The sequence below is a fragment of the Rhinopithecus roxellana genome, chromosome 18 (assembly GCF_007565055.1).
Source record: "Rhinopithecus roxellana isolate Shanxi Qingling chromosome 18, ASM756505v1, whole genome shotgun sequence".
NCBI classification, from domain to species: Eukaryota; Metazoa; Chordata; class Mammalia; order Primates; family Cercopithecidae; genus Rhinopithecus; species Rhinopithecus roxellana.
The window spans coordinates 66366329-66380630 of record NC_044566.1 but is presented as its reverse complement, the minus strand read 5'-3'; the positions used below and the strand labels follow the sequence as shown (position 1 = coordinate 66380630).

The 14302-nt window shown below is 41.0% G+C and overlaps 1 pseudogene; it reads left to right on the top strand.

The window, feature by feature from the left end:
* Positions 1-399: 399 nt before the first annotated feature.
* The window catches only part of LOC104682616, a 63670-nt pseudogene continuing 49767 nt past the window's right edge, over positions 400-14302 (top strand).

Genomic DNA, 14302 nt, shown 5'->3' with positions numbered 1-14302 from the left:
ATACCTAAATAGTCTTTTAAAGTCTCCCTGTATGATGTTGTTGCCACAGGGTTCAAGCTTTGTCCTCTAACCCCTGCAGAGCTAGTAGCAAGATTCCTTCTGCACCCTCTACTCACTGGTATGGCAATGACCTTGGGAACTTCATCCTCTCAATTCACAGTCAAAGGAGGAGGGCTTGCAGGATGGTTCCTGTTGATGGGGGCTGCTTTCTGAGAAGTCTCGCCAGCTCCATCCCTGCCTAACTTCTCAGTTTGGCTGTATTTTATTTTATTTTATTTTAATTTATTTTTTTGAGGCAGAGTCTTGGTCTGTAGCCCAGGCTGGAGTGCGGTGGCGCGATCTCGGCTCACTGCAAGCTCCGCCTCCCGGGTTCCCGCCATTCTCCCGCCTCAGCCTCCAACTAGCTGGGACTACAGGCGCCGCCACCTCGCCCGGCTAGTTTTTTGTATTTTTAGTAGAGATGGGGTTTCACCGTGTTAGCCAGGATGGTCTCGATCTCCTGACCTCTTGATCCACCAGCCTCAGCCTCCCAAAGTGCTGGGATTCCAGGCGTGAGCCACCGCGCCTGGTCATTAGCTGGTAATTCTTATAATAGATGTAAATAATTGGCAACTGCATCCCCTCGCAGCATGTGGAGGAGAACGAGGAACCAGGGCCCTGCCTCTCTGCTCTCAGCAACATGGCAGAACAGGATGTGGAAAAGGAGCTTTTGGATTATGAAGAAGAGCCCCAGGCTCCTCCAGGGAGCACCCTAGTTCCTACATTTCCATCCACAGCTGTAGCTTCTGGGACTTTCTGCTGAAGCTGGAGCTCCTGAGGTGCAGCATGAGTGCCTTTTCCAGGCCACCCTGGGCATGGACGTCCTGTGCCAGACCAAGTCCGGGACGGGTAAGACGGTGGTCTTTGTGCTGGCCACAGGGCAGCAGATCCAGCCCGTCAACTGACAGGTGACAGTCCTGATCACGTGCCACACAGGGGCACTGGCCTTCCAGATCAGCAGGGAGTATGAATGAGCACTTCTCCAAGTAGATGCCCAGTGTCAAGGTGTCTGTTTTTCAGAGGCCTCTTCATCAAGAAGAATGAAGAACTGTTGACGAACTGTCCCGGGTCGGATCGTGTCACGTGTGCAGAACAGGAGCCTCAACCTGAAGAATGTGAAGCACTTTGTGCTGGATGAGATGCTGGGGTGGCTGGACCTGTGGCGGGACATGCCGGTGGCCTCCCACCTGATGTTCTGGCAGAAGCAGTGAGTCGTGTTCAGTGCCACCCTGAGCCAGGAGATCTGGCCTGTGTGCAGGGAGTCCATGCAGGATCCCATGGAGGTGTTTGTGGATGATGAGTGCATGCTGCCCGTACCGCAGCAGTACTACCTCAAGCTCAAGGACACTGAGAAGAACTGCAAGCTTTTCGATCTCCTGGACATGCTGGAATTGAAGCATGTGGCAATCTTCATCAAGCCGGTGCAGCCCTGTAGTCCCCGGCCCAGCTCCTCATGGAGCAGAACTTCCTGGCCCTGGCCATGGCTCATGAGGAATGACTGTCACACTATCAGCAGTCCAAGGATTTCCAGTGGTGGATCCTGGTGGATCAATCTGTTTGCAGTCAGTTGCAACATCCACAGGGATATGGAAGCTTGGGAAGATATTTGGCATAAACCATTGGCTGCAGACATTTTTCTTTATTTATAAAATCTTTGAGGGCCTCTGTGCAAATCTGTCGATAACTTCTCTTCTACTCTTGTCCACACCATGATGCCATCCACTTCACTGGAGGAATTTACTGAGGCAGCTCCAAGCCTATGTCTCTGCAGGTTTGCTCAAAGTCCCCGTATTCACTTTCAATCACTTCCTAACCATTGTAGGAATTGAGTGATTCAACATCTTCGTAACTATGACCTGCCTGAAGACTCGGACACCTACCTCCACCCAGTGGCCTGTGCAGGTTGTTTTGGCACTAAAGGCCTGTCCATCACTTTTGTGTCTGAGGAGAATGACGCCAAAATCCTCCAGGACATCCAAGACCGGTTGGAAGGTAATGTGACAGAGCTTCTGGAGGAAAGCAACATCTCTACATATGGTGAGTAGAGTCCTGACCATGGGCCTTGATGGCCTGGAGTGGTCCTGCTGCCCGTGTGTGGCTTCCTGTGTGCCAGGTGGGTCTCTCTTTTCACTGTCCAAAAGCTGCAGATTCGTGTAAGAATATTACTATGGAAAAAAAAGAAAGATGTTTTATAGACATCTCCCCCTTCCCTTTAGGATGTGAGGTTATAAGGGAGGTGAGGAAAATTTGTTTTGATTATGCTAAGAAAGAAGCCAATCTTTTGGTTTACCCGAATTTACAAGGATATTATATCATTTTTCCTTTTGAAATGGGTCTTATTAATACAATGCAGGCACTTAATCCATGTCTACACAAATTCCAAACATCTTGATGAGAATAAAAATTTAGTCAAAAATAGATATTTCCAAATAACTGGATGTTTGATCTAAAATAAATCAAATAACCTCTTTTTTTTTTTTTTTGCTGTATTTTTCACACTGAAATTGGATGCTTTGTACTTACTTGTTGGATCTAACTGTCAAAGCCTCTTTAAAAAAATGAAGAACTGAAAATTAGGACGAAGCTCTCAGAAATACAATGGGAGTGGCTCTAGGTGACGTGAGGAAAGCTTCTAGAAACATCTGTCCAGTTTTGAGAAGCTCTCTGCCAGTCCTCCAGGCTGAGAAAACTGAGTCAGCCAGGGAGGTGAGAGGTTTACTCACCAGTTTCCTAAGCCTCCAACAGGTGCAGGATTATTCTCCCAGTTCTTACTGGAACACACAAAATATCTCCTTTAATCAGCGAGGAGAAAGCACCTACAAAGGGGCCTCAGTGGAAGCCTGGAGGCTTCAGAGAACAAAAGGGTTATGTTGTCCCAGGGACAGCGTTGTCCTTTGTTATGTGTATTAATTAACATGGAGGGAAAGGCAGGACTACATTTGTTAAAACGGTTTGTGGTAAATAAGTCAGCCGCTGTGCTGAGTGATTTACAGTGGGCAGAAAGCACAGTGGCCTATGACTAACATCCAGGGCTCGGTGTGATTAGATCATAAAATCTTATTGTATGGTTATTTATATTTCTATAAATTAAACAGGCATTTGACCTGAGTGGTATACAGATTTGTAAAAGAAAAAAGAAAAATTACTTATTTCGATCGTGTTTGATCCAGAGGCACAAATTGGATGACCATCACCGTGAAATTTGAAGCAGCGCAAATTGATTTCTTGCTTGCTCAACTACGTATCTCATTTTTTGTTTGATTTTAGGAAACGGATCAAAGCACACACAACAGTTAATTGTTAATACACTTCTTAAAATATGCTAAATGTTCTTGTTTGTTTAGTTCGCTGGTGGGGCAGCAAAGATGATAACACTTTTTCTAATCTTGCTTCTATATTGTTTGACATCTACCAATACATTGTGAGAAAGATTGTAGTGGTAGGTAAAATGGTTTTGTACAAAAGTAAGGTTTTTTCCTTATTGTGGATAAGCATCTCTAAGAAATATGATTATTTATACATACTATATACCAGAATTAACTGCCTGAATATTTTATATTTGGGATTTTGTTGGTATCCTGGGAGCCCTAGCCCTTGTTTTCTCCAGGTGAGTTAGCTCCAGGAGGCAAGGAGGTGGTGTTCCCATTACCAGAGATTGGTGTGGGGATCTGGCTGTCTGGGTCAGTATAGGGCCCCAAATGACAGCAAGAGGGAGACAACTTCACTCCTGGTTGCCTTGAAGGTATCCTAGTCTGCCCTCAAGGCAAAACCTGTTCTGGCACCAGCCAGGTTGACCTAGGGCAGCCATCCTCACCTCTCAAGCGCTGCCAAAACCACGGAGCACTCAGGAGGGCTACACACTGCACCTCCACCTCTTCTTAATAAACATCATAGGCCGGGCGTGGTGGTTCAAGCTTGTAATCCCAGCACTTTGGGAGGCCGAGACGGGCGGATCACGAGGTCAGGAGATCGAGACCATCCTGGCTAACACGGTGAAACCCCGTCTCTACTAAAAAAAAAAAAAAAAAAAAAATACAAAAAACTAGCGGGGCGAGGTGGCAGGCGCCTGTAGTCCCAGCTACTTGGGAGGCTGAGGCAGGAGAATGGCGTGAACCTGGGAGGTGGAGCTTGTAGTGAGCTGAGATCCGCCACTGCTCTCCAGCCTGGGCGATAGAGCGAGACTCTGTCTCAAAAAAAAAAAAAATAATAATAATAAATAAACATCATCATTTCATAGTTACGAGTTTCCATCTACTTACCCAGAAAGATGAATCTGGTGACCATTCAGACCTTGCAACTCTGGCTGCTTTGAGGAAGGGTGCCCTCAGTTTCCCTGAGCTCAAGGTGTTCTGTTGTGACTGAAAGTTAGTGCTGAAGGAGAAGGATGCCAATGTAAATGTTCCCTCATGACCCTCCACTGCCCCCCCTTCTGAGTCTGCAGTGTCCATTAATGCCACTCTGTATGTATTATGCCACTCTATGTATTATGCCACTCTGTTTGCCTTTGCCTACCCATAGCTTAGCTCTCACTTATGAGAACATACTTGGTTTTTCTCTTACTGAGTTACTTCACTTAGAATAATGGCCTACAGCTCCATCTAAGTTGCTGCAAAAGACATTATTTTATTCTTTTTTATGGCTGTGTGGTATGCCATGGTAATATATATATCACATTTTCTTTATTCAAAAATCAAGTGATGTACACTTACGTTGGTCCCACATCTTTGCAATTGTGTACTGTGCTGTGATGAACATATGCATGCAAGTGTTCTTTTGATATAATGATATATTTTTCTTTGGGTAGATACTCACTAGTAAGATTGCTAGATTGAATAGCAGATCTACTTTTAGTTCTTGGAGAAGAAAAACAATTTAGTTATAATGATTCAAAATAATAGCCAAAGGAAAATCATGGTCCAGGAAAACGGAATGACCCTCAGTTTCCTTTTGTCCTCTGGCCCCCCCAAAGGTGTTGCTTGTTGGGAAAATAAAATCGCCACAGAGAATCAAACATCTAAACTTCCAGGAAGTCAAACAGTAGTTTGTTAAATAAAGGACTTTGTTAAATAAAGGACTTTCCTGCTCTAAGTAAATATGGTACGAAAAAAGCTAACCACCTTTCTTTGGAAGGGCCTTTTGGAATTGACTTTGCTTTTATTAATTTGGGCTCGGGCTTGGGTTGAGGCAGCTAAAAGTAGTTGTTATTCTCAATGTTGTTTCTACATGAATCTCTAGTGGAAAAAAACTTTGCATGAATTAATTAAAACAACTGCAAAGGCATTTAAGGCAGGTGGTTTAAAACACAGACCGAGTGGCTTTGCAACAAACAGATTATTCCTGTATGCATGTGCAAAATGTTTGGTCACTCCATTGCTAAAAGTACAACAGTGTAGATGAAAAACATCAGTGTATGTGGGGAATCTGAAGACCACCTTCTTTGTTGGCTGTGGCTGAAGGCAGAAATAACTATAATCACTTTTTACTGCCTAAAGATTTTATATAAGCAAACTCAAGCCATAAGTCTTGAAAGTGGGATTGTTTTCTCAGCCTTTTCTCCAACCGCCCTGGACCACTTCTTATTATGCTTTTTTGCCAAGTTTTCATAGGTTTTGGTAGTTTGGTCTTTGCAGCTCACCAACTGGCATTAGGGAAACACCCTTTACTTTTTCGTGTGGTCTCTGTTGATTATGATTTTGGTGGCAAGGTAGAAAATGAGCATGTATTAACAAATAATAAAAGCACATCTCTCAAGTTCATTTGCACTCTGAAGATGAGATTGTGAAAGCTTAAGCTGTCAAGTAAATGGGAATGCACTGAGATGGCTGGACCTTGTCCAACGGTACCTGTAGCAGCTGTCAACCTAATTAAGCCAGATGTGTGTTCAATGTAAACGGACCTCCCAAGAGGAATAATAACAGATTTCAGGCTCTGGAAAGAGACAAAAGGTGGGGGAGGGGATGGGTAGAAGAGAGGTGAGGCTAAGATCTATAGAATATTTCTGATGTCAGTGTGACTCCTACCTGGAAGACTCTTAGCTCATTAGTGTCACCTTGATTAAACTTGGTTGAAACAGTTCTATGGGTGGGTGAGAAAAGTGGTTTAAGTGAAGTCTGAGTACATTTTCGTAGTCAATAAACTGATATTTGCTAAACTCTTTCATCTTCAACACATACACACATGCATGTACACACACACACACACAAAACCTTAGCCTGACTTTAAATCCTTAGTAATTTAAAAGATGACATTTAAGCCATGCCAACTTTGACAGCCCTTCAAGGGAGTATGTGAGCCATGAGCCAAGAAAAGGACACCAACAGGCTTTCAGATGCTCTCAGATTACATGCGATTCACAAATCAGGATGCACGTTGGTTATACTTTCTGCAACCCTACTGACGACTTCAAACAAACATTCTGTAAACCGTAAAATGTGAGGCACAATAGTGAGTGTTATGTTAAAAAAACACTATAACTTCCAGACAATTTTTTCCATTCATGCTATAAAATGTCATATCTCCAAAACAGAAGTGTTTGAGAGGCAGACCTTTAAGCTTAGCCAGGAAAATGCTTCTCAGAAAATTTTCCTTCATGTTGCTGAATTTAGTAACTACCTTGATGAAACCAGTTCTAAGTTGCTACGTCTCTAAGAAAATTATAAGAAACAGCCAACCCCTTTTGAGAACTTGGTAGCTGCTTAATACTTTGTTTATAGAGAAACTTCATTGATTTTGATTGATTGACATTAAATACTATTTATTAAACAAACATGTATTTACTCTGTGCCAGACATAGTTTTGAGTACTTTATGAAATTAACTTATTTCATGCTTATAGCAACCGTACGAAGTAGGTACCATTAATAATCCCATTTTACTAAACAACAGAGCCCAAGAAAGATTAAGTGGCTTACTGAGGTCACACAGTTACATTCCTAATGTACAGAAATGTTGATGATCTAGTAGGATCCTCTCTTGTAGGAGGGACCAGAGTAAAGAATGTGATACAAATCTTTCCAGAATAGCATAGATTCAACTGTAAATGGCAAACTTCTATCTCAGTAGATGGAGTGGACGTTTTTCTTAAGAAAGGTTTTTTGAGAACAATCAAACAAGTGAGATTAGACCCCAGTGTGATGTGCAATGCTTATGTGGCACACAAGAGAATTGAAAGTCAAGGCTGAGTCTTAAATCTTGCTCAAATAAAGTGGGCATTATTTAATGTATCCACCTCAACTTGACACTTAACTGTTCTTATTTGACAGAGTTAGTGATGGAGGAAATTCACTAAATCATTCATTCATTCTAGGTGCCAGGCACTGTGTTGACTTCTAGAAGAACCACACATGGTACAGACCTTAAAGAACACAGAACCTATATAGTGGATTGAATAGTGTCCTTCTGAAATTCACATCTACCTGGAGCCTCAGAATGTGACCTTATTTGGAAATAAGGTCTTTGCAGATATAATTAATTCAGATGAGGTCATACTGGATTACATGGGCCTCAAATTCAATGATTTGTGTTCTTTTAAGAGGAGACATTCACAGAGACAAAGACACACAGGGAAGAAGGCCGTGAAGGCAGAAATTGGAGCGATACATTTGCAAACCAAGGAACGCCTTGGAACAGAGGCATTGTAACCCAAAAGGCATGGAACAGATTCTCCCTCCGAGTCTCCAGATGGAAAATGACCCTGCCAACACCCTGGCTGCAGACTTCTGGCCTCCAGAACTGTGAAAGAGTAAGTTCCTGTTGCTTTAAGCCACCCCGTTTGTGGTACTTAGCTATGGCAGCCCCAAGATACGACAGGTTTGGGTACCAGGAAATGAGGTGCTGCTGTAACAAATGCCTAAAAATATGGAAGTGGTTTTGAGACTGAGTAATGGGCAGAGGCTGGAAGAATTTTGGGGACCATGCTAGAGAAAACCCAGATTGCCTCAAAGAAATGATTTGTGGCAATGTGGAGTGAAAAGCAATTCTGGTGAGAATTCAGATGGCTGTGAAGAACAGGGTAGAGAAAGCTTACAGCATCTGAGATAAAACATGACAGCTTGGCAGAAATATGAATGTTAAACATGCTCCTGGTGAGGTCTCAGAAGGAAATGATGAACATATTATTAGGCACAGAAGGAAAAGCCAGCCTTGTGACAGGAAATTTAGCTTGATTTAAGATCTTGAACCATGGGTCCTATCTCCTTTATTATTGCTAGTTATAGAAATGATTGTACAGCAGACATTTTTTGAGCTCAATACTATGATATAATAAAATTATACATATTATCTTTTTTCCAATTTCAATCCTTCCCTCAAATCGTAAGAGACAAATCAGCTCAATGTTTGATGTTCCACAAAAATAAATTTTAAGTTATTAAATGAGAAAGAAAAGCAGAGATCTGACTTTATACAACATTGTTTAATCTCAGAGTTTTAGAACTGGAAGAAATCTTAGAAATCACCTAGATTATTCTTGGTAGGATGTGTTTAACCCCTTGATATCATCTCTATGAAATCATCAAATAGTTTTAATTGTTTATACATTTTTTACTTCCTATATTAATTTATCTGTGACAGTACAATTCCAATTATTAAAATGTTTTTCACTCATATGTTGACCAGTTGGGATTCTTTCCTCCATAATGACCCAGGATGTCTCTTAAACCTGTGTGTTATAGACCTCTAAATATTAGAAAATGTGTTACTTGACAAATCTTGTCTTCATTTCAGTCTTGTGAATTATTCTTCGCAAACAGTGTTTAAGAGCCTTTCTCTATCCTAGTGACACTGTGTGCAATGTTATAATTGATGTTTCCTTTAATGTATGATGTTTAAAGCAGAGTACCAAAATTGAAGTAAGTCCTGATCACAACAGAACATAGCAGGATGTGCACATCTCTTGTTCTGGCACTCTACTTCTATTAATTCATATTAAAACAACATTTTACTAAACCAGCCACTTCACATAGTTGCATCACATTATAGTTTAAAGCAACTGATTTCACTCAGTGATATTTACATACATTCTCAAGATGACAAAAAATTGTCACAATGAAAAGTTTTGGATGTTACATAAATATACATGCTAGGTAAAATGTAATATGGAAAATATATTTCTATAACATATTGTATATGTTAATCACTGATGAAATATAACTATTTTTATACCCAAAAGTATTCTGGCATATGAACTAAAGGGCAAAAAGTTTTCTTTATAAATCTGTGAAAAAATAAAGTTTTAAATATAGATTGAGAAGTATGTGATTTGTATTTTTAATTAAAAATTATGTATTTCATATTGATAAATATAGGATAAAATGTTTTTGGGATGTGCAAGGATTATAGATAGCCAAATATTAGTACATTAAGAAAAAAAACAAAAAAGCTGAACTTTTTAGATTTTATAGTGCTACTGGTGACTGGTGATGAGGTATTCACAGGAAGCTATTGCATTTGAGATATGCTGCATGCCATACTAAAAGCTAATGCCCACCTCAAATACCAGAACACCTGTAACAGATAAGGGTTTTCAACTTTTCGTAGTCAGATGCCACTTTTGGCTAGTGAAAACAGTGTAGAAGCTTTGGTTCTATGGAATTAAAAAAATAATAATGCATCAACAACAGTAATAATTGCAACAATTATACAACATTTTTATTTATCAACTATTCCTTGAAACTTCTGCTTCCATTCACTATGGAGTAGCTTACAGAAGACCAATAAGCCAACTTGAAAACAGAGAAAAATTTGACTAAATCATTTGTCTGAATATAATGGAGAGCTGCCAAAGCAACTAGAAATTGAAAGATGAGGAGTTTGCAGGAAAAAAAAAAAACCTCAGAGACTTACAAGGTCACTCTAAGAGTCACTCTTCTTTGGGCTTTTTAAAATTGGTCCACAAATTAGAAGCCATGGTTATAAGAAGCAAAGAAATCAGCAGACTATTTGGTAATCTCACAGGACTAAAGAAGAATAAGCTAAAGTTTGTGACTTCAAAACAGCTGAGATGTGAAATCAAGTTATTGGTGAGAAAAGAGAGATAAAGAATTAAGACATTTTTTTTTTTCTCCCCTAGAGGCTTTTGCTGAATTCTAAAGAGGGATAAGAAGCTCATCAGAAAGCCACTGAAAAACGTAATGGAATTTTCCGGAAATATTTAGAGACAATAATCATACTCAAGAACCATGACGGAAGAAACCTCAGGATTTCAGGTCGACCAACTGGAGGGCAGTGTCCTAGAAATGAGTGTAAACTACAAGGAGGCAGAGCCTTAATCACAGTTCTAACCTAGCTTCCAGTTAGCCTTGTCCTAAATTAGATTAAGATGATATGCCTTGACTGAATCTCACCATCAGAGGACATGTTGTAACCTTTCTGGAGGAGAACAATCCAGAGTCTGATTTTTATAGATAATATTTAATACTCAATAAAAAATTAGCAAACTTCTTACCAATGATCCAGTTAATAGAAGTATGAAAAACAGATACAAAAATAACCAAGATTAGTGTGCTCCAAAATGTAGAATTCGTAAAATAATAATAAAAATCTTAGAATTGAAAAATGTAATAATTGAAATTAAGAAGTTAAAAGATGAGCTCACAGTAGCTAGGATATAGTAGAAGACAGAATTGGTGAACTGAAAAATAAATCACTGAAAAATTTCCAGACTAAAAAATGAGTGGAAACTAAAAAAAAAAAAAAAAAAAAAAAAAAAAAAAAAAAAAAAAGGATATGGTTAAGAAAAATCAAAATAATTTTTCTCATTAAGATTTGCTTTAGGATATTTACAGGGCAGAGCAAGATGGCCGAATAGGATGAGCTCCAGTCTCCAGCTCCTAGCGTGAGCGACACAGAAGACAGGTGATTTCTGCATTTTCAACTGAGGTACTGGGTTCATCTCACCAGCGAGTGCCAGACAATCGGTGCTGGTCAGCTGCTGCAGCCCGACCAGTGAGAGCTGAAGCAGGGCGAGGCATTGCCTCACCTGGGAAGCCCAAGGGGGAAGGGAATCCCTTTTCCTAGCCAGGGGAACTGAGACACACAACACCTGGAAAATTGGGTAACTCCCACCCCAATACTGCACTTTACCAAGGGTCTCAGCAAACGGGCACACCAGGAGATTATATCCCACACCTGGCCGGGAGGGTCCCACGCCCACGGAGCCGCCCTCATTGCTAGCACAGCAGTCTGCAATCTAACAGCAAGGCAGCAGCGAGGCTGGGGGAGGGGCGCCTGCTATTGCTGAGGCTTAAGTAGGTAAACAAAGCCGCTGGGAAGCTCGAACTGGGTGGAGCTCACAGCAGCTCAAGGAAGCCTGCCTGTCTCTGTAGACTCCACCTCTGGGGACAGGGCACAGCTAAACAACAACAACAACAACAAAAAAAGCAGCAGAAACCTCTGCAGACGCAAACGACCCTGACAGCTTTGGGGAGAGCCGTGGATCTCCCAACGCGGAGGTTGAGATCTGAGAACGGACAGACTGCCTGCTCAAGTGGGTCCCTGACCCCTGACTAGCCTAACTGGGACACATCCCCCACTAGGGGCAGACCGACACCCCACACCTCACAGGGTGGAGTACACCTCTGAGAGGAAGCTTCCAAAGCAAGAATCAGACAGCTACACTTGCTGTTCGGCAATATTCTATCTTCCGCAGCCTCTACTGCTGATACCCAGGCAAACAGGGTCTGGAGTGGACCTCAAACAATCTCCAACAGACCTACAGCTGAGGGTCCTGACTGTTAGAAGGAAAACTAACAAACAGGAAGGACACCCACACCAAAACCCCCTCATTAAGTCACCATCATCAAAGACCAGAGGCAGATAAAACCACAAAGATGGGGAAAAAGCAGGGCAGAAAAGCTGGAAACTCACAAAATAAGAGCGCATCTCCCCCTCCAAAGGAACGCAGCTCATCGCCAGCAATGGATCAAAGCTGGACGGAGAATGACTTTGACGAGATGAGAGAAGAAGGCTTCAGTCCATCAAACTTCTCAGAGTTAAAGGAGGAATTATGTACCCAGCGCAAAGAAACTAAAAATCTTGAAAAAAGAGTGGAAGAATTGATAACTAGAATAATTAATGCAGAGAAGGCCATAAACAAACTGACAGAGATGAAAACCATGACATGAGAAATACGTGACAAATGCACAAGCTTCAGTAACCGACTCGATCAACAGGAAGAAGGAGTATCAGTGATTGAGGATCAAATGAATGAAATGAAGTGAGAAGAGAAATCTAAAGAAAAAAGCAGAAAAAGAAATGAACAAAGCCTGCAAGAAGTATGGGATTATGTAAAAAGACCAAATCTACGTCTGATTGGGGTGCCTGAAAGTGAGGGGGAAAATGGAACCAAGTTGGAAAACACTCTTCAGGATATCATCCAGGAGAACTTCCCTAACCTAGCAGGGCGGGCCAACATTCAAATTGAGGAAATACAGAAAACGCCACAAAGATACTCCTTGAGAAGAGCAACTCCAAGACACATAATTGTCAGATTCACCAAAGTTGAAATGAAGGAAAAAATCTTAAGGGCAGCCAGAGAGAAAGGTCGGGTTACCCACAAAGGGAAGCCCATCAGACTAACAGCAGATCTCTCGGCAGAAACTCTACAAGCCAGAAGAGAGTGGGGGCCAATATTCAACATTCTTAAAGAAAAGAATTTTCAACCCAGAATTTCACATCCAACCAAACTAAGTTTCATAAGTGAAGGAGAAACAAAATCCTTTACAGATTAAGTAAATGCTTAGAGATTTTGTCACCACCAGGCCTACCTTACAAGAGACCCTGAAGGAAGCACTAAACATGGAAAGGAACAACAGGTACCAGCCATTGCAAAAACATGCCAAAATGTAAAGACCATCAAGGCTAGGAAGAAACTGCATCAACTAACGAGCAAAATAACCAGTTAATATCATAATGGCAGGATCAAATTCACACATAACAATATTAACCTTAAATGTAAATGGACTAAATGGTCCAATTAAAAGACACAGACTGGCAAACTGGATAAAGAGTCAAGACCCATCAGTTTGCTGTATTCAGAAGACCCATCTCACATGCAGAGACATACACAGGCTCAAAATAAAGGGATGGAGGAAGATCTACCAAGCAAATGGAGAACAAAAAAAAGCAGGGGTTGCAATCCTTGTCTCTGATAAAACAGAGTTTAAACCATCAAAGATCAAAAGAGACAAAGAAGGCCATTACATAATGGTAAAGGGATCAATTCAACAGGAAGAGCTAACTCTCCTAAATATATATGCACCCAATACAGGAGCACCCAGATTCATAAAGCAAGTCCTTAGAGACTTACAAGGAGACTTAGACTCCCATACAATAATAATGGGAGACTTCAACACTCCGCTGTCAACATTAGACAGATCAACGAGACAGAAAGTTAACAAGGATATCCAGGAATTGAACTCATCTCTGCACCAAGCGGACCTAATAGACATCTATAGAACTCTCCACCCCAAATCAACAGAATATACATTCTTCTCAGCACCACATCGCACTTATTCCAAAATTGACCACATAATTGGAAGTAAAGCACTCCTCAGCAAATGTAAAAGAACAGAAATTATAACAAACTGTCTCTCAGACCACAGTGCAATCAAACTAGAACTCAGGACAAAGAAACTCAATCAAAACCGCTCAACTACATGGAAACTGAACAACCTGCTCCTGAATGACTACTGGGTACATAACGAAATGAAAGCGGAAATAAAGATGTTATTTGAAACCAATGAGAACAAAGATACAACATACCAGAATCTCTGGGACACATTTAAAGCAGTGTGTAGAGGGAAATTTATAGCACTAAATGCCCACAAGAGAAAGCAGGAAAGATCTAAAATTGACACTCTAACATCACACTTAAAAGAACTAGAGAGGCAAGAGCAAACACATTCAAAAGCTAGCAGAAGGCAAGAAATAACTAAGATCAGAGCAGAACTGAAGGAGATAGAGACACAAAAAACCCTCCAAAAAATCAATGAATCCAGGAGTTGCTTTTTTGAAAAGATCAACAAAATTGACAGACCGCTAGCAAGACTAATACAGAAGAAAAGAGAGAAGAATCAAATAGACGCAATAAAAAATGATAAAGGGGATATCACCACCGACCCCACAGAAATACAAACTACCATCAGAGAATACTAGAAACACTTCCACGCAAATAAACTAGAAAATTTAGAAGAAATGGATAATTTCCTGGACACTTACACTCTCCCAAGACTAAACCAGGAAGAAGCTGAATCCCTGAACAGACC